Source organism: Tamandua tetradactyla, chromosome 7 (assembly GCF_023851605.1).
Source record: "Tamandua tetradactyla isolate mTamTet1 chromosome 7, mTamTet1.pri, whole genome shotgun sequence".
NCBI lineage: Eukaryota > Metazoa > Chordata > Mammalia > Pilosa > Myrmecophagidae > Tamandua > Tamandua tetradactyla.
The window spans coordinates 125,901,267-125,927,689 of record NC_135333.1 but is presented as its reverse complement, the minus strand read 5'-3'; positions in this window follow the sequence as shown (position 1 = coordinate 125,927,689).

Below are 26,423 nucleotides of genomic sequence, written 5' to 3'. Positions count from 1 at the left end.
AATCCCTGGACCTCACTTGAGAGAAAAGAAGAGATGCAGCTTCACTTTTCCTTCCACTGCCCCACATGGACACTTCCCTAGGAACAGCCATCACCAGCCCAAATCAAAAGACGAAGGGCTCTTTGGCAAATGCAAATAAAAATTTGCAGCATGTACAGATATACTCCTGTATGGGAAACTCCTCCCAAAATTAAAAAAAAGAAAGAAAAATTAAAATAAAACTAAAGAGTCAACATAATTTTTCATTTAACTGCAAAGAGTAGGATTTATTCTCCTTCAAAATGCTGATTTGTTATTATAAAGGCTGCTATTTCCTTGGATAATTACTATGTTCCATGCCCTGTCCTAAGCGTTAGACCCTCACAACCCCTCTATGAGGGAGGTCTCAGTATTTTTTGCACTCATCCCTCCTTTTTCAGCAGCTTAGGAACCTGAGGCTTGAGAGGAGATGAAGCTTTGAGCTCACAGTTCTGTAGCTAATAAAAGTGAGATAAAATGCCAAGTCTCCATGACCTCAAATTCCACACACTTACACCTTTCTAAATGTAGGCTGTGGGCTTAATTCCATTTGGTTGCCTGTAAATCTCCTCTTTGGGCACATTTAAATCTGTTAGAAGTGTTATAAACCTGACTTAATTCACTGAATAAAAAGCTGCAGTCAATAATTTTTTTTGGTAGTGCTAGAGATTTTCTTAAGCTTGCATTCCTATCTGAACAATCTGTCCTCTGAAGAAGCTATTGTGTGTAGTTTATTTGAACCAAACAAATTAAAGGTGGCATATAAATTTCAGCTTCAGTGAATATATTTTCTAGAAGAATTAGGTAAGCGCCTACCAAGGAGATAGCGTGCCGAAAATAGCAAGTAAATTGATATTTGTTAGTATGTGCTCTCTCAGATACACGGAGGATTTACCTACTTAATAGGACTTATGAGAACAAATCCTCTGAGCATGAATGAGAGAAACTGGGCACTCTGAGCTTTATCCTTTCATAAAGCTGTCACACATACTAATGCAAGGACCATAAATGTCCCGCTTACTTTTTAAATAATTCCGTTTTCATTTGCCTCTTGAAGAAGTACCAAAGGCAGAACATTGGATCCTCTTTCCAGGTCATTTTTACTGGGTGGAACTGAACAGTAAGAGCCAGACCAGGGGGATGTCTTTGCAGAATCACAGCATGTTGGATTTCCAGAACTGGAAAGAAACTTAGAGATCATCTAATCCAAATCTCTTACTTACCTGGGATAGGAAGTGCAAAGACTGGTAAAAGGTCACCCACAGTGTCTGCCTCACAGCATAGACTGGAACTCAAATGTCTTGAGAATCATCATGGCTTTAACTAAAGTAGAACCTCTCTACATTACTCAAGCCAGGGGTTGTATTATACTAATTCACATATCTGTTACGGGCTGATTCTTATATTTAAAAATCAGAAGAAAATCACTGAAGACTTCCATATACTACTGTCTTATTAAAGAATAAAAATACACAGTTCTGCCTGTGTTTACCTTTTAAAAGGATACCAGGGCGGGCCGCGGTGGCTCAGCGGGCAAAGTGCTTGCCTGCTATGCCGGAGGACCTCGGTTCGATTCCCGGCCCCAGCCCATGTAACAAAAACGGAGAAACAGAATACAATAAAACAAGAAAATGTTTAAAAATGTTTCCCTTTCTTCCTTCCTTCCTTCCTTCTATCCTTCCTTCCTTCTCTCTGTCTTTCCTTTAAAAAAAAAAAAAAAAAAAAAGGATACCAGCTCAGTGGAGAGGTCAATTTGCAATTGATAAAATCCTTGATGACATTTACTGGCTTTGTCCACTGTTTTGAGCTGGATATTTAAATTATTCTTTCTTATTTTCTAAAGTACAAGAACAAAACTCGCAGGTATAAATAATGTCCTTAACTTTAAGTTCTTATTAAAATCAATATTTACTTAGACACAAATCACTCAAAAATATGTGCTGGCTTGGAGTTATGTACCCCAGAAAAATGTGTTCTTAATCCATTTCTGTGAGTGTGAACCCATTGTAAATAAGAACTTTCGATGAGGTAACTTCAGTTAAGATGTAGTCCTGCTGAATCAGGATGGGTTTTAATCCCATCACAGGAGGACTTTAGAGAAGACAACAGAGAAGGAAGCCACTGGGAGCAGCCAGGTGCTGGAAATCAATGGAACCCAGAAGGGAAAGGAGAGGAAGCCGCCATGTTCATATGCATGTGAAAGAAGAGCCAAGGAACTGCGAAGATTGCCAGCCAGCCAGAAGATGCCAACCCCTCAAACGACTCACTTCTCATAGCATTTTACAGAAGTAATTTCTGAGATGAGGTCATTAACAAAGTGTGACTTCTGCCTTCCTTTTTCATGGATTCTCTCTCTGGGAGAAGCCAACTGCCAGATCATGAGGACACTCAGGCAGCCCTGTGAAGAAGGCCATGTGTTCAGCGACTGAGGCCTCCTGCCAACAGCCATGTGAGAATGAGCCACCTTGGAAGCAGCCCCTCCAGCCCCAGCCAAGACTTCAGATGACTGCAAGTCCTGCTGAGGTTTCCTTCACTGTAACCTTAAGGAAGGCCTTGAATCCGAATCATGTAGCTTAAGTCTCTCCCAAATCCCTGACCCAGAGAAACCATGAGATGATAAATAATTGTTATTTTAAGCTTCTGAGTTTAGGGATAATTTGTTATGTAACAATCAATAATTCAAAAATGTGAAATCTGCATTGCCACTATCACAAGACTTTTTGCCCATAAATTATCATTCACTTACAATATGTTGTGTTTATAATTCATAGGTCTTGTTTTACTAAGTCAAAATAGAGCTATATGTGTATCATAGGAATAATACAACTTTAATATTTAGAAAATATTCCTTTCTTCATATAACTCTCACTCTGAGCACATGTGATAAATGGTTTGTTCATCTGGATTTCCCAATATTTTGATGAACAAAGTCCTTTCCTACAATAGGAGAAGCTTGAAAGTTACTTTGATATCCATTTTAATCTTATTCCATTTCTTTCAGCTGTGGCATTAGTTTCATGAAGAAATATAAATGATAGCTAGTATTTTCATCTTTGTTTTTACAAAGCTTAAGCATAAGTTGAAAGCATGGTCAATTCTTCTAAATAAACTCTGTTCTAGAAAAAATAATTAAAGGTCATAATTATTTTTCCAAGGTTAAAAAATTGTTCTCCTTTTTATGTCAGCTCATAATTTAGGTGTACGTTTTCTTTACTCATATATTCATTCTACATTAAGACCCGCTTAGTTGATCTTTTATTCTCTGTGAAATTCTATATTTTATCTTTCCAGCCACTCTATATCCTCACCTCATTCTGATATTTTTGTTCTACCCATTCAATCAGCACTAAACTCTCCCTTCTCTGTGCTGCAGCAGCATTTACACAGTAGCTCTTTAAATATATACATGTATATATAAATATAAGTATTTATATATGTGTTACATATATATGTATACATACACAATATTGTTTTATCAACTTCCATTATTTCAACTATGTAGCTCTAGCCTCTCAAATACTATGGCAACACCTTCAGTTTCCCTTTCCTTTTACATACTCTTCATGCTTAGCCAATGTTTGGCACAAGGAAGGTCTCAGTAAAATTATGTTGCATTATATTTATTTCCTTTCTCCAAATAGACTTTGTTTCTTAATATCTTACTCTCTACTTTTGAGAAAAGTGATATCTGGCTATAGCTGCAAAGAAAAATATATTGCAATAGACAGAATGCAGGGATTATGGAAAAAAGAAATAAAGAAACATGGCCTGAGTACTTATGTCTTTTGAATACTTTCCTGAATACACGTGAGCTCCAGGGACACAAAGTCATTGACTCCTCTCTCTTTTATATTTTTCCTTTGACTATCATATTGACAGAATAGGCAGTGTCACTGCCCTCTTTCAGTAACTTTAGTGCTGAAGGTTTGCTCATATCTGTCCAACTGGCTGGGTTCATAATGGTCTTCTTTTCAACTATATATTTGTGCCTCTTTTAGAATCTCAATGTTCCCCAAATGCCCACTGCAATATACTTTTTTTCTGACATTTTCTATTATCTATAATAGAATTGGTGTATAGTGATGGGTGGTTTTACCTTCCATGTGTGTATTTGTTCATTGCACTTCCTAATCTGACATTCAGTATTTATTTTTCATCATTGACAGTTGACTGCTTTGCTTCAAATATTTGAGAAAGAGAAAAAGTGAGGGAAAAGTAGGAGAGAATTGCTGATAACCTAGGTTTAGGTGTGTTAATAGAAATCATTTCTCTCTAGAAATAAAAGAGTAAAGACTATAGCAAAGATATGGAGAGAAAGAAGGGTTCTGCATCCTCCATACATTATTATTTAAGCTTTATCACTGGAAATGTGTCTCCTATAATAACTAATACAGAGGAGTCTTCTTGAATTTTTTACTCAGATTTGCTCATCTGTAGGACTATATACATGATGATTGGGTTTAGTGTAATTATTTTCTCCAAAACAGCCTTTGATGTGGCATTTGTCTCCTCTAGAACTTGTTAAATAAACAACTTTCTTAAACTCTTGACTTTTGCAAAATATTTGCGAACAGTGTGAAAGAAGAAAGAATAGAGTAAAAAGTGGTGGTGGTGGGGTAAGTATGTAAATGTTGTATTAAATAAAACAGAAGGGATATGTGCAAATGATCAAGGACCATGAAGCAGTGGGAATACAGTGGATTTATTGTTTTACTTAATTTGGGGATTTGTACTGGCTCTTAGGAAATGAATATCGTTTTTCTAGGTGGAGATGAAATAAGGGAAAATCCAGTGAAAGGTAACATGGAAGGACATAGCATGTTCAGAAAAAGGTGAGATTTGGGTCTGGCTAGAGCTTAGGATATATTGTGGGGAGTGATGGGTGGGAAAAGATTCTGACAAGGTATATTCAGACTAAATTGTAAGACTTTGTACTCATCCATTCATTCAAAAAATAATCATGGGGAAAAGTCAGTTGCAAGTGTTTGTATGGATCTACTTTAGGATGTTTCATTCGGTTCCACTGACATATACATACATAGTACTACACTGTCTTAACCAATCTCAGTTTAGGTCTTAAAATTGGGTAGATTGCAATACTAATGGTTAATAAGATGGAGGGGTAAGGAGTATAAGACATTTGAGGTTTTCTTTTTTCTTTTCACTTCTTTCTCTGGAGTAATGCAAATGTTCTAAAAATGATCATGGTGATGAATGTATAACTATGTGACAGTACTGTGAACCACTGATTGATTACCTTAGATGTTTTGTATGGTGTATGAATGTATCTCAATAAAAGTATGTTAAAAAATAATTATGTTAGACCCCATGCACTGCACTAAGTGAATAAGATAGTCACAGCTGCCCTCAGGGATCAATACATGCTGTCAGAGGAGTTTGAATTTGATCCTCTGAGAGGATTACTTGCTAGACTTTATTTTCTGAATCATGTCTCCAGCAGTGATGCTTAGGGCTTTCAGGGACAGGGAGCCCAGTTAGCGGACCGTGGTGATGGTAAACAAGATAAAAATGTAAGATGGAGCTTAAATAAGGCAATGAAGGGAGTGGATAGAAAGGTTAGATTTATGGTACATTTTTGAAATAAGATTAACAAGATTAATTAGCTAAATAGACGTTGCCTGAGAGGTAAAGGTAAACAAAGTAAAGGAAATCGCTGAGATTTCCAACATCATGAACTGAATGGATGAGAAGAGACAGGGAATGGAAGAGAAGCAGGTTTGTTTGGGAAGAATTGGATTTCACTTCTATTTAAGTGGTCTTCCAGAGCCTCTTTAGGCATTTAACCAAACTGCCCCAATCCTAAGAGTCATCCTTTCTCTCCCTTCCCCCTAGCCTTTCTCCTCTACTTTCTTGACTTAAGAGATGTGGGAAGAGGGGGACTATGGACAGAATCCGGCCATGATCGAGTTGTGTGGGAGAGAACCAAATCCGAATGATAAACCGTGGTCCTCACATCAGAACCACAGGTAGGAAGTGGGAACCTCAGTGGCCACCAGGCATCTGGTCTACATGACACACAGCAGGTTGTTTTAACTGTTTATGTTTTCCGTAGTGAATGTTTTTATAATTGACTGAGCAGAATAGTGACTTTGTCATTGTGTAAACTAAATCCTTTCACACCTACAATGGACAAATGTCATAAAGCTACTTCTAGCACCATCTATGGGCGGTACCATCCATAGGAGTAGATGAGATAATGTGGCATCATCTAGGACATATCAGGAAAGGATTCTGCCCCAAACATCTCCTCTGAAGGCTGAAATTCCAACATGAATAGGTCCATTGGTGGGGGCCAAACGACATCACCCTACAAACATGCCACAGTGCTAGTGTGCATATTAGGAAGAGATGCACCTTCATATTTAATGTGCCTTTATTTCTGCTCTTCCCTCAACTTTAAAGATTCGTCTCCACCTGATTTATCTCATTTTTCAAAATCAGTTTAAATGAAACTTCTTCGCCATGTATTTCCTTGAACTTTCCCTCTGTGTGCCCGCCTTGCAAAACACACACACACACACACACACACACACTTTCTCTGACTCATTATATTTATCCTTCTCTATGTTCCCAGATCTTACATATGTACTTTTACTATAGCAAATATCATACTGTATCATCATTTTGGGATTTGGGTTCTTTTAGCCCCACTAGAGACTAAATTTTTAAGTGTGGGGAGCTTATTCTATTCTTATATTACACATTTTTGTATCTGCAACATGTAGCACAATGAATAATAAATAGTAGATAAGTGTTTATCATTGATTTATAACAGTGAAATGTCCCTAAGAAAGTTGACTCTCCCAGGCTCAATCAAGAAAATAAGACAAGAATAGGAAGCAAGTTTCAACTTATCAACTCCAGCAGATTACTCATGCTACCTGGAGCTTTAGTAGAGAGAGAGGCTATGATCCCATCTAACCTCAGTGGGAAAGAGTTCCATGATTAATCAGAGATGTCATACAACATAAGAGGTGACAGTGGCAGCCCATTCATTTTCTGTCCCTGAACTAGGTTGTACTCACAGTCAGGTAATCATTTGCTCACACAACAAATATTCATCATGCACATGGCACTATGTTAAGCATCAGAAGACAGGATATACAGATAATGAATATACAGCCCCTATCCTCAGGGATCCAAGAGATCTGGAAAGTAAATGATGTGACGACACCTATAATTTACTCAATTGCTTAATAATAGTATAATAATAATTTTCCAGACAGGAGGTAATGATGCTTGTAGTAAAAAAGGAACCAGAGAGTACATATGTCAGCTGTCTCCTATATTGCCAAAGCAGGAGAGTATGCTGACCCATCTTCATGAGAAATCCAGTCCCCTAGGGTGGGTGATTTCATTATACCATCAGCATTTGATAAAACTATTGATTCATTCTTTTGCAAATGTTTGTCAAATGCCTACAACATGCCAGTCCGTATTAGACATCCGATAGTTAGCAAGTAAAATAATCAAGGTGCGAGGCAAAAATTAAACAAATAATCACAAAGTCAACTATGTAATTACACATTATAATGAGTGAGAGCTTCCTAATCCATTTGCTTGCATGCCATAACAAAAGAATAATCTGATACCGTCTTTGTTCACAACAAAGGTTGACTTCTTTAAAGGAGTAGGAATGCATTAACCACTTACATTAATATTTCTGTTTTACTCTATTCTTTAATGAAGGAGCTTACCAATTATTTTCATGCACTTCGTGATTGAGAATCAGTCCTCCAGGGTCTGAGCAGGTTAGTCGAACAGTGTGTTTCTGGGCTGTAAACCTGTGGGCATCACATGGATTGTTTTGGGCTCAACAAGTCGGTTCTTCCCAGAAGTACACTACTGCATCAGCTAGCCTCTCTCTCAACATTTTTAGCTGTATTGAACATCTCCATTTCTAACAAACTTGAACTCTTTCCAAGATATCACCCACAAAGATTTCTACTAAATTTTCCTTGCAAAAATTAAAGTTAAGAAAAATAGCTCTGAAATAAATAAAACACATATAAGTTTAGCTGAAGATATCTGTTACCTAAAAATGCATGAATATTAATGCTCCTGCCACCATAAAACGTTCGTGGTCTTATAAAAATCAGTGCACAATATATTCTACCACCTAGAATTGTTTCACATTCCATTTTGTAAGGACATCATTTTTTTTGCTTTCTTTTTTTTTTGTTTTTGTATGCTCTATGGCAGGGTCACATTTGATTCTTTTTCCATGTGAGTGCCCCATTACTGCAGCACCATTTGCTGAAGTTTTCGTTGGTTGGTTGGTTGGTTGGTTTTTGTTGGTGTCTTTGTTTCTTTGTTTTTGGGAAGTGCATGGACTGGGAATCGAACTCAGGTCTCCCGCGTGGCAGGTGGGAAGTCTACCACCGAACTACACTTGCACCCCCTGTTTACTATTTTATACAAATTTATATTGTCTGTTCCCTCTGTCTTTGATTTAGACTCACTTCTGCTACCTGCATACAACCTCTCCATCTCAAGGCCCACCTGTATGCAATACTATATGCTGCAGCCTCCCTCACTAAAACAACTCTTTCTTTCTTCTTTCTTATGGTTGTGCAGTGGGTGCTCTAAAAAGGAGAGTTAAGTATAAGCAATCAAGGATCACAAAGTCTTAGTGCCATGTGCTTGCCACCAAATCCAGCCTCCCTCTTGGTATAGGAAGAACCTTTGCCACTCTCTGAAAAAGTCCCTGAAGGAAAGTGTCACTGTAGAGCTAAGAAAAGTCACTCAGAACCAGTCCCAGCTCAGCTGATAATAGACCATGTGATTCTGAAACTGTCCCTCCTTTTAGTAGGATTCAGGTTCCTTTTTATAAAATGGAGATGATAATGCCGGCTTCAGAGGTTTGCTGTAATATGTTCCAAAGTGCCTTACAATCTGTAAGGGGCTCCAGCAATGCAATTGTGGCCTGGGAGCTCCATTTTTCATGGGCAGCCCCTTGAGCAAGTTAATGATGTCTAGAGTCACAGAGAGGACAGAGTACATGCTCTGCCACAAATTATTTGAATCCCATTCCTCCATTTACTCTCTGCCTGGCCTTGAGTAAGGAATACAAACCTTTTCACTTGGGAGTCCTCATTCGTACCATCAGAGTTATAGCGCCTGACTTTGGCAGAGGCTGTTGTAGGGATTATATAATTATACTGATGTTCAGCATCAGTTTTTGTTTGTTTCTGTTTTAAAACTGCTGGTAGTGTTCTCCACGATAACCCAGAATCACTCTAAAGCCCCTTTCACACAGCAGCCCTTCAGATATGGGAGGGAAACTACTACGACCCTCCCAGCCTTCACTTTTTCCATAAAACAGTTCCTCTTTCTTGAGATTGTGTCTCCCCACTCTCCTGCCAAGATCTTGCATCCCTCACTGTCCTTCCAACTTCTGAGCTCCCTCCTACCTATCCACTCCCCCTTGCAAACAGCACCCAGGAAGCATTTTTGCTTCCTGGTGGTAATGGCTCCTGTGTTTATTTTAGAACCTGTGGCTAAGGTAATCAGCCAGCAGCTAGCTAAGCCTTAGATAATAATGTACCTGACAGCTCATATATCTCTTTTCTAGAAATCCTTTCTTTTTACTTTATTTCACTTACACAGTGAACAGACAGTAATGGCAAATCGTCCTTACGTGGGACACAATCAGGATTCATTTGCATCCAAGAGGTTTGCTTTTTTTAATGTGGTTAGTTCCAATTGTCTGCCTCTACACACATAGAGCTGTTCGACTGCAGGGCCTTTACCTCTATTCCCTAAACATTCTGGGAGGCCTGATATGTGTTGGACTCTGGGATACGTTCTAAACACACAAACATAAATATGACATCCACCCTGTCCTCAAAAGCTTGAAGGTTTGAAGGAAGTTGGGCACCAAACAAATAGGTGTCTCTGCAGAGAACTGTGGGCGTGTAAATGGGAAAATGGGATTTCAGGAGGAAACCCAAAAGATGAGTCTGGAAAGGAAAAGAGATACATGGAAATTCACTGGGCATATTGCAGGGTTCAGCAGAATGTTCCTTCCAGATTCAGGAGTATGAACAAAAGTGTGACAGTTTCACATCCTGGACACAAAATAATTATTTGACAACCAAAAGCCAAGACCCGCGTGAGACAATCAAGACAGCTGGGGCACACTGTTTAAGGAGGCACTGCAGGTGCAGGCTCTGCCAGAAGACCTTCAGAAATGGCACCCCATTTGCACGACCCTAGAATGGGTGCCTCCTTAAATGTTGCTCCCTAGTCACCTCACTTGACTCGTCCTTGCTCTGGCTCTGATGAATATAAAGATCTGTGTCTATCACCAGTCTATATGTTATTAAAGGAAGGCTATAGTACTCCAAGTGCATACTGTTTTATTTACACCCAGAGGTGACCAATTCTCCAAACAATCAGTTCTCATACCTCCCCCCACAATACAACTTGTCCCTGGCCTCATCTGACCCAATCAGAGAAGCTCATATTCAAGAAGTGGGACAAAAGAAAATTAAATTTCCAAACAGCCCTGGTCCCAGTCTCTTGACATATGATGCCTTATAATCATCCAATGTTTTCTTTACACCTAAAAAGCGATTTGTATCTAGATGGTCTAAGTCGTCTGTGGGAAGCGGGTGATTTGGTAATAAGATGTCAAAGACAAAATAGTTAATGAAGCCCTTTATTCTGTGGCTAAAGATAAAGATTTTATAGAAGAGAAAATAAAAAGACGTATCTGTGAAGCAACTCCAAAGATAGAAGCGGACGGGTGGGGGGGTGATGATGAGTTGGCTGTTACACAAATCTGTTATTGAGACATAATAATTATCTCAGTCGTTTAGGCAGTAGAAAATATGAATGATAAAATCTTAAAAGGTAAGATTACTGAAAGAGTAGAAATCGCACAATTAGGTAATTGCAGTGTAAACCTGAACGATGGTAATAGCAGATTTGTCATCCTATAGGAATGCTTCTGTACCTGCTGATGCAATAACAAATGTGTATTATTTCTATTCTTCAGTTATTCCCAAGTCATAATTGCCAAGTGACAGTCATGTGAGAAGTCCATGACTTTTCCAGTTCACTCCACTGAACATCAGTGAACTGCTAAGTGGAGCCATTATTCAAATTTTGTACCATTCAGAAATGTCACTTGACAGTTTATGCTTATTAACATATATATATATATAGCATTTTTTCTCGGGTTTGGAACTGTATCAATCCAGACTCTATACCTTTCCCACTCTCCCCCAATGTCCTCAAAGCCTATCACAGTTCATGCCTTTTGCCCAACATCCTTGGGACACTGCTTTCCTGTCCTAAATTAGAGCTCATTGGTGCAGCTGGCATTGGCCTTGCTGACCATGACACCCCGGCAGCCAGCATGGAGTCTGGCACACAACAAGTTCTTAATAAGCATTTGTAGAACAGATTATACATTGACAACTATGTTAAAAATCATGTGGTAAAGGTGTGTCTGTATGTCTCTTCCCTTCTGAGTAGCAGGGTAGGCTCATGCCCCCTCTAATCAGAACTCTCCACTCACTTCAAATCTCACTCATAGAAAGAGCTAAATTCCTGCAGTTTTCCATAAGTCCCTACACAATCCAGCTCCTTTTCTCCTTCTGGCCCCATCTCCTAGTTCTCACCCTTTTGCCCTCCTTTCCAGCCACAGAGACTTCCTTGCTGCTTCTTAGAATGTGCCAGGCATATGCTGCTTCCTAAGGGTCTTTGCTAGAATTCCTCCCCTTGTTTTTCCAGCATTCACTCAGCTCCCTCCTGCACCTCCCTAAGTCTTTGTTGAAATCGCACCTGCCTAGCAAGGCCTGCCCTGCCACCCCATTTAACAGAGCAATCCATCTTCCCTACCACTAACACTCCACATCCTCATTAACCTTTACTTTTATTTTCATACATTTTGCCCTATAACCTTTATCACCTTCTCAAACACTATATTATTTACTTAATAATATTAACCTCATTAATCTCTTCTCCATACGAGAAGTTAAGCTCTTCAGGGCAGTGATTTTTGCGTGTTTTGTTTACGGATCCATCCCATGTACCTAAAACAATACCTGAAATATAAATACTTATTGAAATTAATGGCTCATAGATCACAGCCAAATTTGATATAACATTTTATAATTTACATGTCTTTAGCATACCTCTTATCTTGCTTTGCCCCAACAACTTTCAGTTTCAGGTACAATTATCTCATTTTTAGGTGAATGGATTTAACCTGAGAAGTTGAGTGATCTGCCCTTTGGCATGGGTAGTGTGGCTTGGTTCACTCAACCTCAATTCCCACTTCCTTCTACTCAGAGATATTGAAAACTAAATGCTACATTTAGTAGCCTGAATGCACATCGAGAGATTCAAAAGACAATTGAGGCAGGAGTGGTCTTTTTTCCTTTCTCTGTTTCTGCTGGCCAGCATGGGCATGAATCATGAGGTATCACTGTAGCAGTATTCCAGTGTCCGTTCTCCAGTTTCCTGGATGCTGAGAAGAAATTTAGAGCTAATAGCAGCAGCAGCAACACTTTCCGATCTGTCTTCCTAAGCCCTTGATCCCAGCTATGGTGTTCATGCTCCAGGTCCTTGGGCAAGAGAGGCACTTGAAGCAAGAGGCAGAAGCAGCTCTGGCAGGGTCTGATTCCACATGGGCCCAGGGATAGCCTCAGTGCCAGCAGCTCCCAGTAGCTCCCACGTAGGTCAGTTCTGTATTGTTCTGAGAATCAAAACTGAACATACTCCTTCAGCTCTTCTAATGGTTATGTAAAACCCTAATTTCTTATATTAAATCCCTCTCTGCTTAAAATATGTAAAGTGGCTTCTATTTCTGCTCTGAACCCAATGGATGAAATTTTAGACCACACCATGTAAGTTTCAGCCTCTTTCTAGAGCTTTTCAGTTGTCCCACCAGGAAACTATTTCCTGTATACTTTCAGGGTAAAAGACACTGGGTTTGGTCAATGGGCTACAAATGTGCTGTGGTACGTAATAAAAATATTTCCCTGTGATTAATCCTGTCTTTAGATTTAGGGATACTTAGCCTTTTTTAAATCCCTCAAAATCTGGAAGAGCTCCAGGGGATTTTCACATGTGCTTACAAATGCCATCTCCTATTTATCATTGACAGTTTTCTCTTGCCTAATAGTTAAATGTGTTCCCAAATTATGTGCTAGACATTTGCATGCATTTAATCCTGACTAAAACTCTACAAGAGGTTATTATTTCCATTTTACAAAGTAGGAAACCTGAAATTATAACCACGATTATCATCATCACCATCACTACCCTCATCATAACTGCCCTTTTTTATCCTTATGTTTCTCAGAAATCCAATAATCCAGCTCTCAGCTTCGTTACAACTCTCTTGCCTCAGAGCTTTCTGGAAGGAGGTAAGGGGTCTGAGCAGTGCTGAGTAAGGAACAATCTCAGTAGCATAACCCTGGCCATACTTAAAATAGTCCCTCCACTCTGAAGTCTGCCCACTCTGTCATTGTCCTTGGATCAATATCGTGAACCTTCATTCTCTCTTCCTTAAAATGAGAACCCCCTCAAAAGTCTTCTCACCCTCATGCTCATAGATATCCCCAGTGAGTTGCAGCCTTCTCCCCTGTTCCTCTTGATATGACATTTCTGAATTCACAGAAACTACACACATCTGGTCTTAACTTCCTAATACCAAACACCCACAGCCTCCTTTACAAAGATGAGTCAAGCATGGTCCTGCCCTCTGGAGTTCTGTCCCTTTATTATGAAGATGAGAAAAATAAATATTAATTTCGAAAGCTGACAATGCAGAGCGATGGGATGGGAGGTGAAAACATTAGTGAGAATGCAGGCCCTGGAGGAGAGAAGACTCCTGTTGACATCTTTCCTCTGCTACATTCTAACACTATGACTGTGAGGAATTGCCAAGACTCAGTTCCCTTACCTGTGATATCTTTAAGGACTAAATGAGATGTCTAAGTAGGACACTAGGCTCACTGTAAGTGCTAGACTTATTAATCTCCTGTAAGCTAGTTTTGGAAAACTTCTTACAGAGTATGGTGGACACTCGTGCTAATAGTCAAGTCAATCATCAAGGTGGAAAAATAAAAAGTAAGATATTGAAGAGAGAGAAGCCCTCACTTAGGATAGTGGTAATAGAGGTGACACTACTTTTAAATTTGTGGCCCAAAAATCTAGAAACTATTCATTTTTGTACAGGCAGTGAATTAACATTTTATAGACCAAATCTTTGTGACTTTTCTTTTTACATATTGGTATCATAACTTCAAAAAGAGATAATATGTAATGTAATGTTGTTACATTATCACTAGCTAATATCAAAATGTATCACACTGAAAATTCAAAATATTGACATGAGTTTGTCATTAGTCACCCTCAAATAAACAACTTTTGATATTGAATATACCCTAAATCAATTACTTTTTATTATTCTTTCTGGTGATAATATTAGGCTCCAGACGAATGGATTTTTTTTCAACATTATCACCCCCATTTGCAATTACATTTTGATGTGTTTGTTCTATTATGTGAAGTTTAATTACTTATTCCAAATTTAGTGGCTTTAATTAGCTCCCAATTTTTAAATTTTATCAGTTTTTCTTTTTTTTTCCTTCTACACAGACATGTGAGGGAGATAAGCTATTAATTTTTTCTGCCTGTGAAGCTCAGAATTAAATATTTTCAAAGTAGAGTAGATGACAGTTAAAAAGGTAATTGCCGTAGTCTAACACAGTCTTGCCCACCTGTGTTTGATTAAAATGCACAGTTTCCCTGTTCTATGTTAGTGACCCAATAATGAGTCCAAGATTCCAGCTCTAATCCTGAGACCCTGGAATAAATACAAACAGCAAGAAAAAGCTGAGAGGGAGTTATGATAAACATCATCCACTCATGACAATTGAGAAATACTTGTTCTCACAAAAGAACTTTCCATCATTCTTGGACTGTTCTTTCTACTTTCTTTGCTTGTTACTCATTCTCAAACTTTCTGGTCAAGTTACAATCTCTCCTTCTTCTTTCTTGAATTTGAATCAGTTGACAAATCTTGCTTCTTCCTTTAATAATTTTCTCTCTACCTAATTATTCTTACAATTTTCACCTAAACTCAAGTACCAAGCACATTATGTTTGAGTTATTGTCACATCCTACCCTGGTCCTTGTGTCACCAATTTCTGCCCATGTCAATTTAACACAATCACCACCAAATTAACCTCCATAAAATATCATTTGGAACGTTTCGTGTCTTTGATAAAAAATTATCAATGATTCTTCAGAGCCTGCATATAGTGGGCACTCAAATATTGATTCTCTATCTGGCTACTTCCCCTATCAGACTGCCCAGCTATATCCCATCACCTGGACCTCAACCTAACAAACTTCACATCCTATCAGCCTGCAAAATTATTCAACCAGCTAATCACATCCTCCCACAGGAACTGGGAGTCACCCCACCTTCTTGTTAATAAAAAATTTTAAATTAGAGAGACTTAATTAATAAATGCATGAATAAATATGTATGCACATATATGCACAAATATCCACAAGTAAGTTCTAGAAATATCTCCATAAACTTTTACCTTAAACATTGTGTACTTGCTATGTGTTGATGAGTTCTCTGTTTTCATTTTTTTCATATTTTTATTGAGAAATCTTCACACATATACAAATGGCTCACAGTATCATCACATAGTTGCATACTCATCACCATGATCATTCTTAGAACATTTGCATCACTCTAGAAAAAGAATAAAAAGAAAAAAGGAAAAACTCTATCACCTCATATCCCTTACCCATCCCTCTCATTGACCTCTAGTATTTCAATAAACCCAATTTTTTACCCTTTATCCCCCCCATTATTTATTTATTTTTTAATTCTTATTTTTTTACTCATCTGTTCATACCCTGGATAAAAGGAGCACCAGACACAAGGTTTTCACAATCACATGGCCACATTGTAAAAGTTACATAGCTATATAATCATCTTCAAGAATCAGGGCTATTGGAACATAGTTTAACAGCTTCAGGTACTTCCCTCTAGCCACTCCAATGCACATAAACTAAAAAAGGGATATCTATATAATGCATAAGAATAACCTTCAAGATAAACTCTCAACTCTGTTTGAAATTTCTCAGCCACTGAAATTTTGTCTCATTTCTCTCTTCTCCATTTTGATCAGGAAGGCTTTCTCAGTCCCATCACACTGGGCTCCAGCTCATCCCAGGAGTTCTGTTCCACATTGTCAGGGAGATTTACACCCCTGGCAGTCATGTCCCACGTAGTAGGGAGGGTGATGAGTTCATCTGCTGAGTTGGTTTAGACAGAGAGGCCATATCCGAAAAATAAAAGAGGATCTCTGAGGGTGACTCTTAGACATTATTATAAGTAGGCTTAACCTCTCCTTTACAAGAATAAGTTTCATAGGGGCGAACCCCAAGATTGAGAACTCAGCCTAGTTGTACCCGCTGTTTGCAAAAATATCAGGAATTCCCCAGATGAGGAAGTTTAGTATTTTCTCCTTTCTTCCAGTGCCCAAAGAGGACTTTGCAAATACTTTTATATTCTCTGCCCTGATTACTCTGGGACATATTGGGGCATCACACTAAGCTATACAAACTGACAAGATCTCATGCCTTATTCAGATTCCATGTAATTATGGTATTCAAATAAACTGATCATACAAGTTAAATTAGATAATGTGCTACTTAAAATATATATTTTGCACCAAATAAACATCTCTCCTTTTGGTCTCACATAGAAGTTGAAGTTTTAAAATATGGGCCATATCATCCTTTACCCATTATTCTGATTTACTTTAGCCCTATCCAGAGCAGTTTCATTCATATCTCTAGGTTCAGGGAACAACCAGGTTATACACAAATAGCTCAGTATCTCAGAATTTAGAAAAAACAGTTACTGCTCCTGAATATATGCGACTGCTGTAAGAACTTACAGTCTAGGACCCTTTACAATAGGCCCCAGTCTGATAACGCATGCTCTCAACTTCAGTTCTCCAAGTTTGTATACTATAGTTAGTCCACATGAGAGAGGTATGTCTTTTTGTTTCTGCAATTTCATTTAACATACTGTCCTTAAGGTTCATTCACAGAGTTGCATGCCTCACATCATTGCATTCTTTCTTGCAGTAGTCTGTTGTATATGTACAACACTTTTCCCTTCCATTCCTCAGTCATTGTACCCTTAGGTCACCTACATCCATGGTAAATCTTAAACACTGCTGCCATAAACACTAGTGTGCAAATGTCCACTTGTGTCCCCACTCTCAGTTCCTCCAGGTATATACCTAGCAATGGGGTTGCAGGATCTTAGGCAACCCCACCCCTAGGCTTCTGTGGAAGCACCACACTGCCCTCTAGAGGGGCTGTGCCTCTCAGCTTCCCTACCAACAGTGAACACATACATCTCTTTCTCTGCATTTTCTCTAGCCCTTGTTTCTCTCTGTTCTTCTTTTTTTTTTTTGCATATTGCTAATTTATACTATCTCAGTCTTGATGCTCTATCTTTCCTTCAGGTGTCATACATGCCCCCCAGCCCTTCTCCCTCAACCAAACTCACACTCAGCTTCATTCAGTGTACTTATATTATTGTGCCACCATCAAGTAGTATTGTGTTATCCATTTCTGAATTTTTACAATCAGTCCTGTTGCACAATCTGTATTCCTTCAGCACCAAACACCCAATCTCTACCCTCTGTCTATCTCCTAATAATCTGTGTTCTTAAGTTTAATTCTTAAAGTTCACTTATTAATGTTAATTCACATTAGTGAGGCCATACAGTATTTATTCTTTTGTTTTTGGCTAATTTCATTCAGCATAATGTCCTTGAGATTCATCCACATTGTTACATGATTCAAGACTTTATTCTGTTTTATAGCTGCATAATGTTCAATCATATGTATATACCACCGATTGTTTAGCCACTCATCCATTGATGGACATTTGGGCCGTTCTTAATTTCCTGGCAATCATAAATAATGTTGCTATAAACATTGGTGTACAAATGTGCATTTTTGTCCTTGCCTTCAGTTCTTCTGAAACCTAGTAATGGGATTGCTTGATCATATGTCAATTCTATACTTAGCTTCCCAAGGCACCACCAAACTGACTTCCAGAAAAGTTGTATCATTTTACATTCCCATCAACAATGGATAAGTGTGCCTCTTTCTTCATATCCTCTCCAGCACTTAGTTTTTCTGTTTTGTTTTGTTTTGTTTTTAATGGCCATTCTAGTGGGTGTGAAATGATATCTGTTTGTGGTTTTAATTTGCATTTCCCTAATAGTGAAGTTGAGCATTCCTTCATACACATTTTAGCTATTTGTATTTCCTCTTCTGAAAAGTGTCTGTTCATGTCTTTTGCCCTGAGTTGTAGAATCTCTTTAAAAATTCTGGATATTAACCCCCTATCTGATATTTGATTTCCAAATATTGTCTCCCATTGCGTAGGCTGCCTTTTTACTGACAAAGTTCTTTTATGCAGAAAAGTGTTTAATTTTAAGGAGATCCCATTTGTTCACTTCTTTTGTCAATGCTCATGCTTTGGGTGTAACATCTAGGAAACCACCTCCTATTACCCTAAATTTCTTCTAAAAACTTTATGATCATAACTCTAACACGTAGGTCTTTGATCCATTTTGAGTTAATTTTTGTATAGGTTGTGAGATATGGATCCTCTTTCATTCATTTGCGTATGGATATCCAGTTCTCCAAATACCATTTATTGAAGAGGCTGCTCTGTCCCAGATGGGTTGACTTGACCACTTTATTAAAGATCAATTGTCCAAAATGAGAGGGTCTATTTCTGAACACTCAATTTTTATTCCATTGGTCAGTATATCTATCTTTATGCCAGTACCATGTTCTTTTGACCATTGTGGCTTTGTAATATGCTTTAAAATCAGGCTGTGTGAGACCTCCCACTCATTTCTCATCCTCAAGGTGTTTTTGGCTATTTGGGGCACTCTGCCCTTCCAAATAAATTTGTTTATTGGTCTTTCTGTTTCTGCAAACTAAGTTGTTAGCATTTTAATTGGTAATGCATTGAATCTATAAATCAACTTGGGTAGAATTGATATCTTAACTATATTTAGTATCAAAATCCATGAAGATAGTATGCCCTTCAATTTATTTAGGTGTTCCATGATTTCTTTTAGGAATTTCTTATACTTTTTTGTGTATAGGTCTTTTGTATCCTTAGTTAAATTTATTTCTAAATATTTGATTCTTCTCGGTTGCTATTGTAAATGGAATTTGTTTCTTCATTTCTCCCTCAGACTGCTCATCACTACTGTATAGAAACACTACCGATTTTTTGAGTATTGATTTTGTACCCTGCCACACTGCTGTACTCATTTATTAGCTCTAGTATCTTTGCTGTAGAAATTTTGGGATTTCAACATACAGTATCATTTCATCTGCAAACAGTGAGAGTTTTACTTTTTCCTTTTCAAATTGGATGACTTTTATTTCTTTTTCTTGCCTAATTGCTCTGGCTAGAACTTCCAGTGCAATGTTGAATAACAATGGTGACAGTAGGCATCCTTGTCTTGTTTTTGATCTTAGAGGGAAAGTTTTCAGTCTTTCCCCACTGAAAATAATGTTAGTTGTGTTTTTTTTCATATAGTCCCTTTATCATGTTGAGGAAGGTCCCTTCTATTCCTATTCTTTGAAATATTTTCATCAAGAAATGATGTTGAAGTTTGTCAAATTCCTTTTCTACATCAATCAAGATGATCATGTTTTTACTTGTTGATATTGTATATTACACTTTAACTTACTGATATTATGTATTAGGTTATTGATATTCTTGTGTTGAACCATCCTTGCAACTTGTAATAAATCCAACTTGGTCATGGTGTATAATTCTTTTAATGTGCTACTGGATTTTATTTGAAAGTATTTTGTTGAGGAATTTTACATTTATATTATTAAAGAGATAATTCTAGGGCGGGCCACGGTGGCTCAGCAGGTAAGAGTGCTTGCCTGCCATGGCCAAGGACCTGGGTTCGATTCCCGGTGCCTGCCCATGTAAAAAAAAAAGAGAGAGAAGTCTGTAATTTTCTTTTCTTATAGTATCTATTTCTGACTTTGGTATTAGTGTGATGTGGTCATCATAAAGGTAGCTTTTCCGTCTCTTAAATTTTTTTGAAGAATTTGAGCAGGATTGGTACTAATTCTTTCTTGAATTCTTGGTAGAATTCATATGTGAAACCATCTGGTACTGGACTTTTCTTTTTTGGGAGCTTCTTGATGGTTGATTCAATCTCTTTACTTGTGATTGGTTTGTTGAAGTCATCTGTTTCTTCTCGAGTCAATGTTGGTTGTTCATGCCTTTCTAGGAAGTTGTTCATTTCATCTATGTTCTCTAGTTTATTAGCATATAGTAGTTCATAATATCCTCTCATTACTTCCATTATTTCTGTGGGGTCAGTTGTGATGGCCCCTCTTCCATTTCTGATTTTATTTATTTGCATCCTCCATCTCTTTCTCTCTCTTCTTTTTTTCTTTTTTTTGGTGAGCCTAGCTAAAATTTTTACCATCAATTTTTATTTTCTCAAAGAAACAATTTCTGGTTTTGTTGATTCTCTCTATTGTTTTCATATTCTCAATTACATTTATTTCTGCTCTAATCTTCATTATTTCTCTCCTTTTGTTTGCTTTGGAATTAGTTTGGTATTCTTTCTCTAGTTCTTCCAAGTGAATAGTTAATGCCTTGATTTTCTTCTTTCTTCTTTTTTAATATAGGCATTTAAGGCAATAAATTGGCCTCTTAGCATTGCTTTTGCTGCATCCCATAAATTTTGATATATTGTGGATTATTTTCATTTGCTTCAAAACATTTACTGATTTCTCTTGACCCACTAGTTGTTTGAATGTGTTATTTAGCCTCTATATATTTGTGAATTTTCTGGCCCTGTACTTGTTATTGACTTCCAACTTCATTCCATTATGATCTAAGAAAGTGTTGCATATAATTTCAATCTTTTTCAAATTTATTGATACTTATTTTATGACTCAGCATATGGTCTATCCTTGAGAATGATCCATGAACTCTTAAGAAAAATGTGTATCCTGCTGTTGTGGGGTGTAATAATCTGTGAATGTCTGTTAAGTCTAGTTCATTTATTGTATTAATAAAAAATCTCTGCTTCCTTATTGATCCTCTGTTTAGATGCTCTGTCCATTGATGGGGAATGGGGAATTGAAGTCCCCAACTTTATGGCACAAATGTGTACTTCTCCCTTCGTTGTTATCAGTGTTTGCTTCATGTATTTTGGATCACTCTGGCTTGGTGCATAAATATTTATGATTATTTTATCTTCTTGTTGAATTTTTCCTTTTATTAATATATAGTGTCCTTCTTTGTTTCTTTTATGTGTTTTATATTTGAAATCTAATTTGTTGAATATTAGTATAGCTACCCCTGCTCTTTTCTGGTTGTTGTTTGCATGAAATATCTTTTTCCAACCTTTCACTTTCAACCTATTTTTGTCCTTGTGTCTAATATAAGTTTCCTGTAGACAGCATACAGATTGGGTTCCTGTTTTTTAATCCACTCTGCCTGTCTATGTCTTTTGATTGGGAAGTTTAATCCATTAGCAGTTAATGTTTTTACTAAAAAGGAAGTACTTTCTTCTACCAGTTTGTCTTTTTGGATTTTATATGTCATATCTATTTTTTTTCTCTTTTTGCCTTTACTGATAGTCTTCATTTCTGTACTCTGCTCCAGACTTCTCTCTCCTGTTTTTTCTAGCTGCCTGTAGTGCTCCCATTAGAATTTCTTGTACAGCTGGTTTCTTAATCACAAATTCTCTCAATGACTGTCTGAAAATATTTTTGTCTTCTTCTTTTTTTTTTTCGGCCTGGGCAGGCTCCAGGGAATGAATCTTCCCCTCATTTTTGAAGGACAATTTTGCTGTATATAGAATTCTTCATTGGCAGTTTTTCTCTTTCGGAACTTAAATGTATCATACCACTGCCATCTTGTGCACTGATTTCTGCTGAGAAAGCCACATATAGCTTCCCTTGTATGTGATCGATTTCTTTTCTCTTGCTGCTTCCAAGATTCTCTCTTTATCTCTGACATTTAACAATCTGATTAGTAAATGTGTTGGAGTATGTCTATTTGTATCTATTCTGTTTGGAGTACACTGCAATTCTTGGATCTGTAAATTTTATGTTTTTCATAGGAGATGGGAAATTTTCAGTGATTATTTCCTCCATTAGTCTTTTGCTCCTTTTTCCCCTTCTCCTCTCCTCCTGAGACACCCATAATATATATATTAGTGTACTTCATATTGTCATTCAATCCCATAAGACCTTGCTCATACTTTTCCATTCCTTTTCCTTTATTTTCTTTTGTGCATCAGAGTTCAGATGTCCAGTCCTCTAGTTCACTAACCCTTTCTTCTGCCTCTTCAAATCTACTGTTGTAGTTCTCTATTGTTTTTCAATCTCTATTGTGCCTTTCTGTGACATGTTTTTTCAAACTTTCAAATTCTTCTTTATGTTTTCCCAGTGTCCTCATATCCTCCCTCAACTAGTTGATGTGATTTTTGATGAAATATTGCATGTTTTTTTGAACAACCTGAATTAGTTGTTTCAACTCCTTTATCTCATTTGAGCTTTTGCTTTGTTCCTTTCACTGGGCCATATCTTTGATTTTCTGAGTATGACTTACTATTTTTTGCTGACATCTAGGCATTTGACCTCTTTAATTAGTTTATTTTAAAAGCTGTTTTCACTCTTTTACCTAGGGTCTTCTTGTTGGAAACTGTGCTGGTTTGAAAGTATTATGTACCCCCAGAAAAGTCATGTTTTAATCCTGATTCAATCTTGTGAGGGCAACCATTTCTTTTAATTCTGATTTAATACTGTAGATTGGGATCTTTTGAATGGACTATCTCCACAGAGATGTAACACACCCAACTGTTGATATGACCTTTTGATTAGATGGAGATGTGACTCCATCCATTCCAAATGGGTCTTGATTCGTTTATTGGAATCCTTTAAAAGAGGAAACATTTTAGAGAGAACCAGAAATGACAGAGCTGACAGAGAGCTGAACAGATGCTGATACTTGGGGAACAAAGATATATGGTTAGAGATGCTTGGAGCCCAGCAGATTTTACCATGAGATGTTAAGCAAGCCCAAACATAGAGAGAGCTGAGGGAAGCCAAGAGATAAAGGCCAGCCCTAAAGAAGCAGTGAAAAACACCCACAGGAAAAGAGACTGACAGCAACAGAGCCCAGGAGCAAGGGACCAGCAGATGCCAGACACCGTGACATCCGACCTGATAGAGGTGTTGCAGACCCATTGGCCTTCTTTGAATTAAGGTATCTTTCTCTGGGTGATTTTGTTTGGACATTTCCATAGGCTTAGAACTGTACATTGTAATTTATTGTATTCCCCTTTTTAAAAGCCATTTTTAGTCTGTATATATCACATTTCAGAAGCTTGCAAACTAACACAGATGGCTTTGTTCTCTATCTGCTCTTTGGCATTCAGTACAATTTATTATAGACCTCTAGCATAGGTTCTGTTTAACTGATCAGAAGTTTTCAGTCCTTGTTTTTCTGTTTCTTGCCCTGCCTATACAGAGCCTCTTTTCTTCTTCTTCTTCTTCTTCTTTTTTTTTTTTTTGAGGAGTGCCTTCTCAGATATGATAAACCCCAGTCAGATTTTCCCAGACCAGACAGATCCATATCTCAGGCAGAAAGAGTAGGCAACATCTGTTTTCCCTGAAGATAAGACCCAGCAGGTTATCAGACATTCATATGAGGCCTCTAGACTCTATGCTTTTCCTATCCTGCCATGCATGTGGTGCTTGTCAACCCACAGTTCTCCATTGGTGTAAAGTGAAACAGTGCCTTTAATTTCAGCAGCCTCTCCCGACCAGTTGTGTGGTTGAGACAGAGGCTGAAGTAGCAGGTAGGCTTTGATTGCTTCTGTTTTCCAGCCCATGGAGCCTGAATTCCCTGAAGAAGGGCCTTCACTTGAGCTGGGACCCACCCCCTCTTTTCTTTTCTTTTTTTTTTTTTTATTAATTAAAAAAAGAATTAACAAAACAATTAGAAATCATTCCAATCTACATGTACAATCAGTAATTCTTAATAACATCACATAGTTGCATATTCATCATTTCTTAGTACATTTGCATCGATTTAGAAAAAGAAATAAAAAGACAACAGAATAAGAATTAAAACAATAATAGAAAGAAAAAAAACAAAAAAAACAAAAACAAAAAACCTATACCTCACATGCAGCTTCATTCAGTGTTTTAACATAATTGCATTACAATTGGGTAGTATTGTGCTGTCCATTTCTGAGTTTTTATATCCAGTCCCGTTGTACAGTCTGTATCCCTTCATCTCCAATTATCCCTTCTCTTTTTTTTTTTTTTTTAATTAACGGAAAAAAAGAAATTAACCCAACATTTACAGATCATACAATTCTACATATGCAATCATTAATTCTTAACATCATCACATAGATGCATGATCATCATTTCTTAGTACATTTGCATTGGTTTAGAAGAACTAGCAACATAACCGAAAAAGATATAGAATGTTAATATAGAGAAAAAAATAAAAGTAATAATAGTAAAATCAAAACAAAACAAAACAAAACAAAACAAAAACCTATAGCTCAGATGCAGCTTCATTCAGTGTTTTAACATGATTACTTTACAATTAGGTATTATTGTGCTGTCCATTTTTGAGTTTTTGTATCTAGTCCTGTTGCACAGTCTGTATCCCTTCAGCTTCAATTACCCATTGTCTTACCCTGTTTCTAACTCCTGCTGAACTCTGTTACCAATGACATATTTCAAGTTTATTCTCGAATGTCCGTTCACATCAGTGGGACCATACAGTATTTGTCCTTTAGTTTTTGGCTAGATTCACTCAGCATAATATTCTCTAGGTCCATCCATGTTATTACATGGTTCATAAGTTTATCTTGTCTTAAAGCTGCATAGTATTCCATCGTATGTATATACCACAGTTTGTTTAGCCACTCTTCTGTTGATGGAGATTTTGGCTGTTTCCATCTCTTTGCAATTGTAAATAATGCTGCTATAAACATTGGTGTGCAAATGTCCGTTTGTGTCTTTGCCCTTAAGTCCTTTGAGTAGATACCTAGCAATGGTATTGCTGGGTCGTATGGCAATTCTATATTCAGCTTTTTGAGGAACCGCCAAACTGCCTTCCACAGTGGTTGCACCCTTTGACATTCCCACCAACAGTGGATAAGTGTGCCTCTTTCTCCGCATCCTCTCCAGCACTTGTCATTTTCTGTTTTGTTGATAATGGCCATTCTGGTGGGTGTGAGATGATATCTCATTGTGGTTTTGATTTGCATTTCTCTAATGGCCAGGGACATTGAGCATCTCTTCATGTGCCTCTTGGCCATCCGTATTTCCTCTTCTGAGAGGTGTCTGTTCAAGTCTTTTTCCCATTTTGTAATTGGGTTGGCTGTCTTTTTGTTGTTGAGATGAACAATCTCTTTATAAATTCTGGATACTAGACCTTTATCTGCTATATCATTTCCAAATATTGTCTCCCATTGTGAAGGCTGTCTTTCTACTTTCTTGATGAAGTTCTTTGATGCACAAAAGTGTTTAATTTTGAGGAGTTCCCATTTATTTATTTCCTTCTTCAGTGCTCTTGCTTTAGGTTTAAGGTCCATAAAACCGCCTCCAGTTGTAAGATTCATAAGATATCTCCCAACATTTTCCTCTAACTGTTTTATGGTCTTAGACCTAATGTTTAGATCTTTGATCCATTTTGAGTTAACTTTTGTATAGGGTGTGAGAGATGGGTCTTCTTTCATTCTTTTGCATATGGATATCCAGTTCTCTAGGCACCATTTATTGAAGAGACTGCTCTGTCCCAGGTGAGTTGGCTTGACTGCCTTATCAAAGATCAAATGTCCATAGATGAGAGGGTCTATATCTGAGCACTCTATTCGATTCCATTGGTCGATATATCTATCTTTATGCCAATACCATGCTGTTTTGACCACTGTGGCTTCATAATATGCCTTAAAGTCAGGCAGCGCGAGACCTCCAGCTTCGTTTTTTTTCCTCAAGATGTTTTTAGCAATTCGGGGCACCCTGCCCTTCCAGATAAATTTGCTTATTGGTTTTTCTATTTCTGAAAAATAAGTTGTTGGGATTTTGATTGGTATTGCATTGAATCTGTAAATCAATTTAGGTAGGATTGACATCTTAACTATATTTAGTCTTCCAATCCATGAACACGGTATGCCCTTCCATCTATTTAGGTCTTCTGTGATTTCTTTTAGCAGTTTTTTGTAGTTTTCTTTATATAGGTTTTTTGTCTCTTTAGTTAAATTTATTCCTAG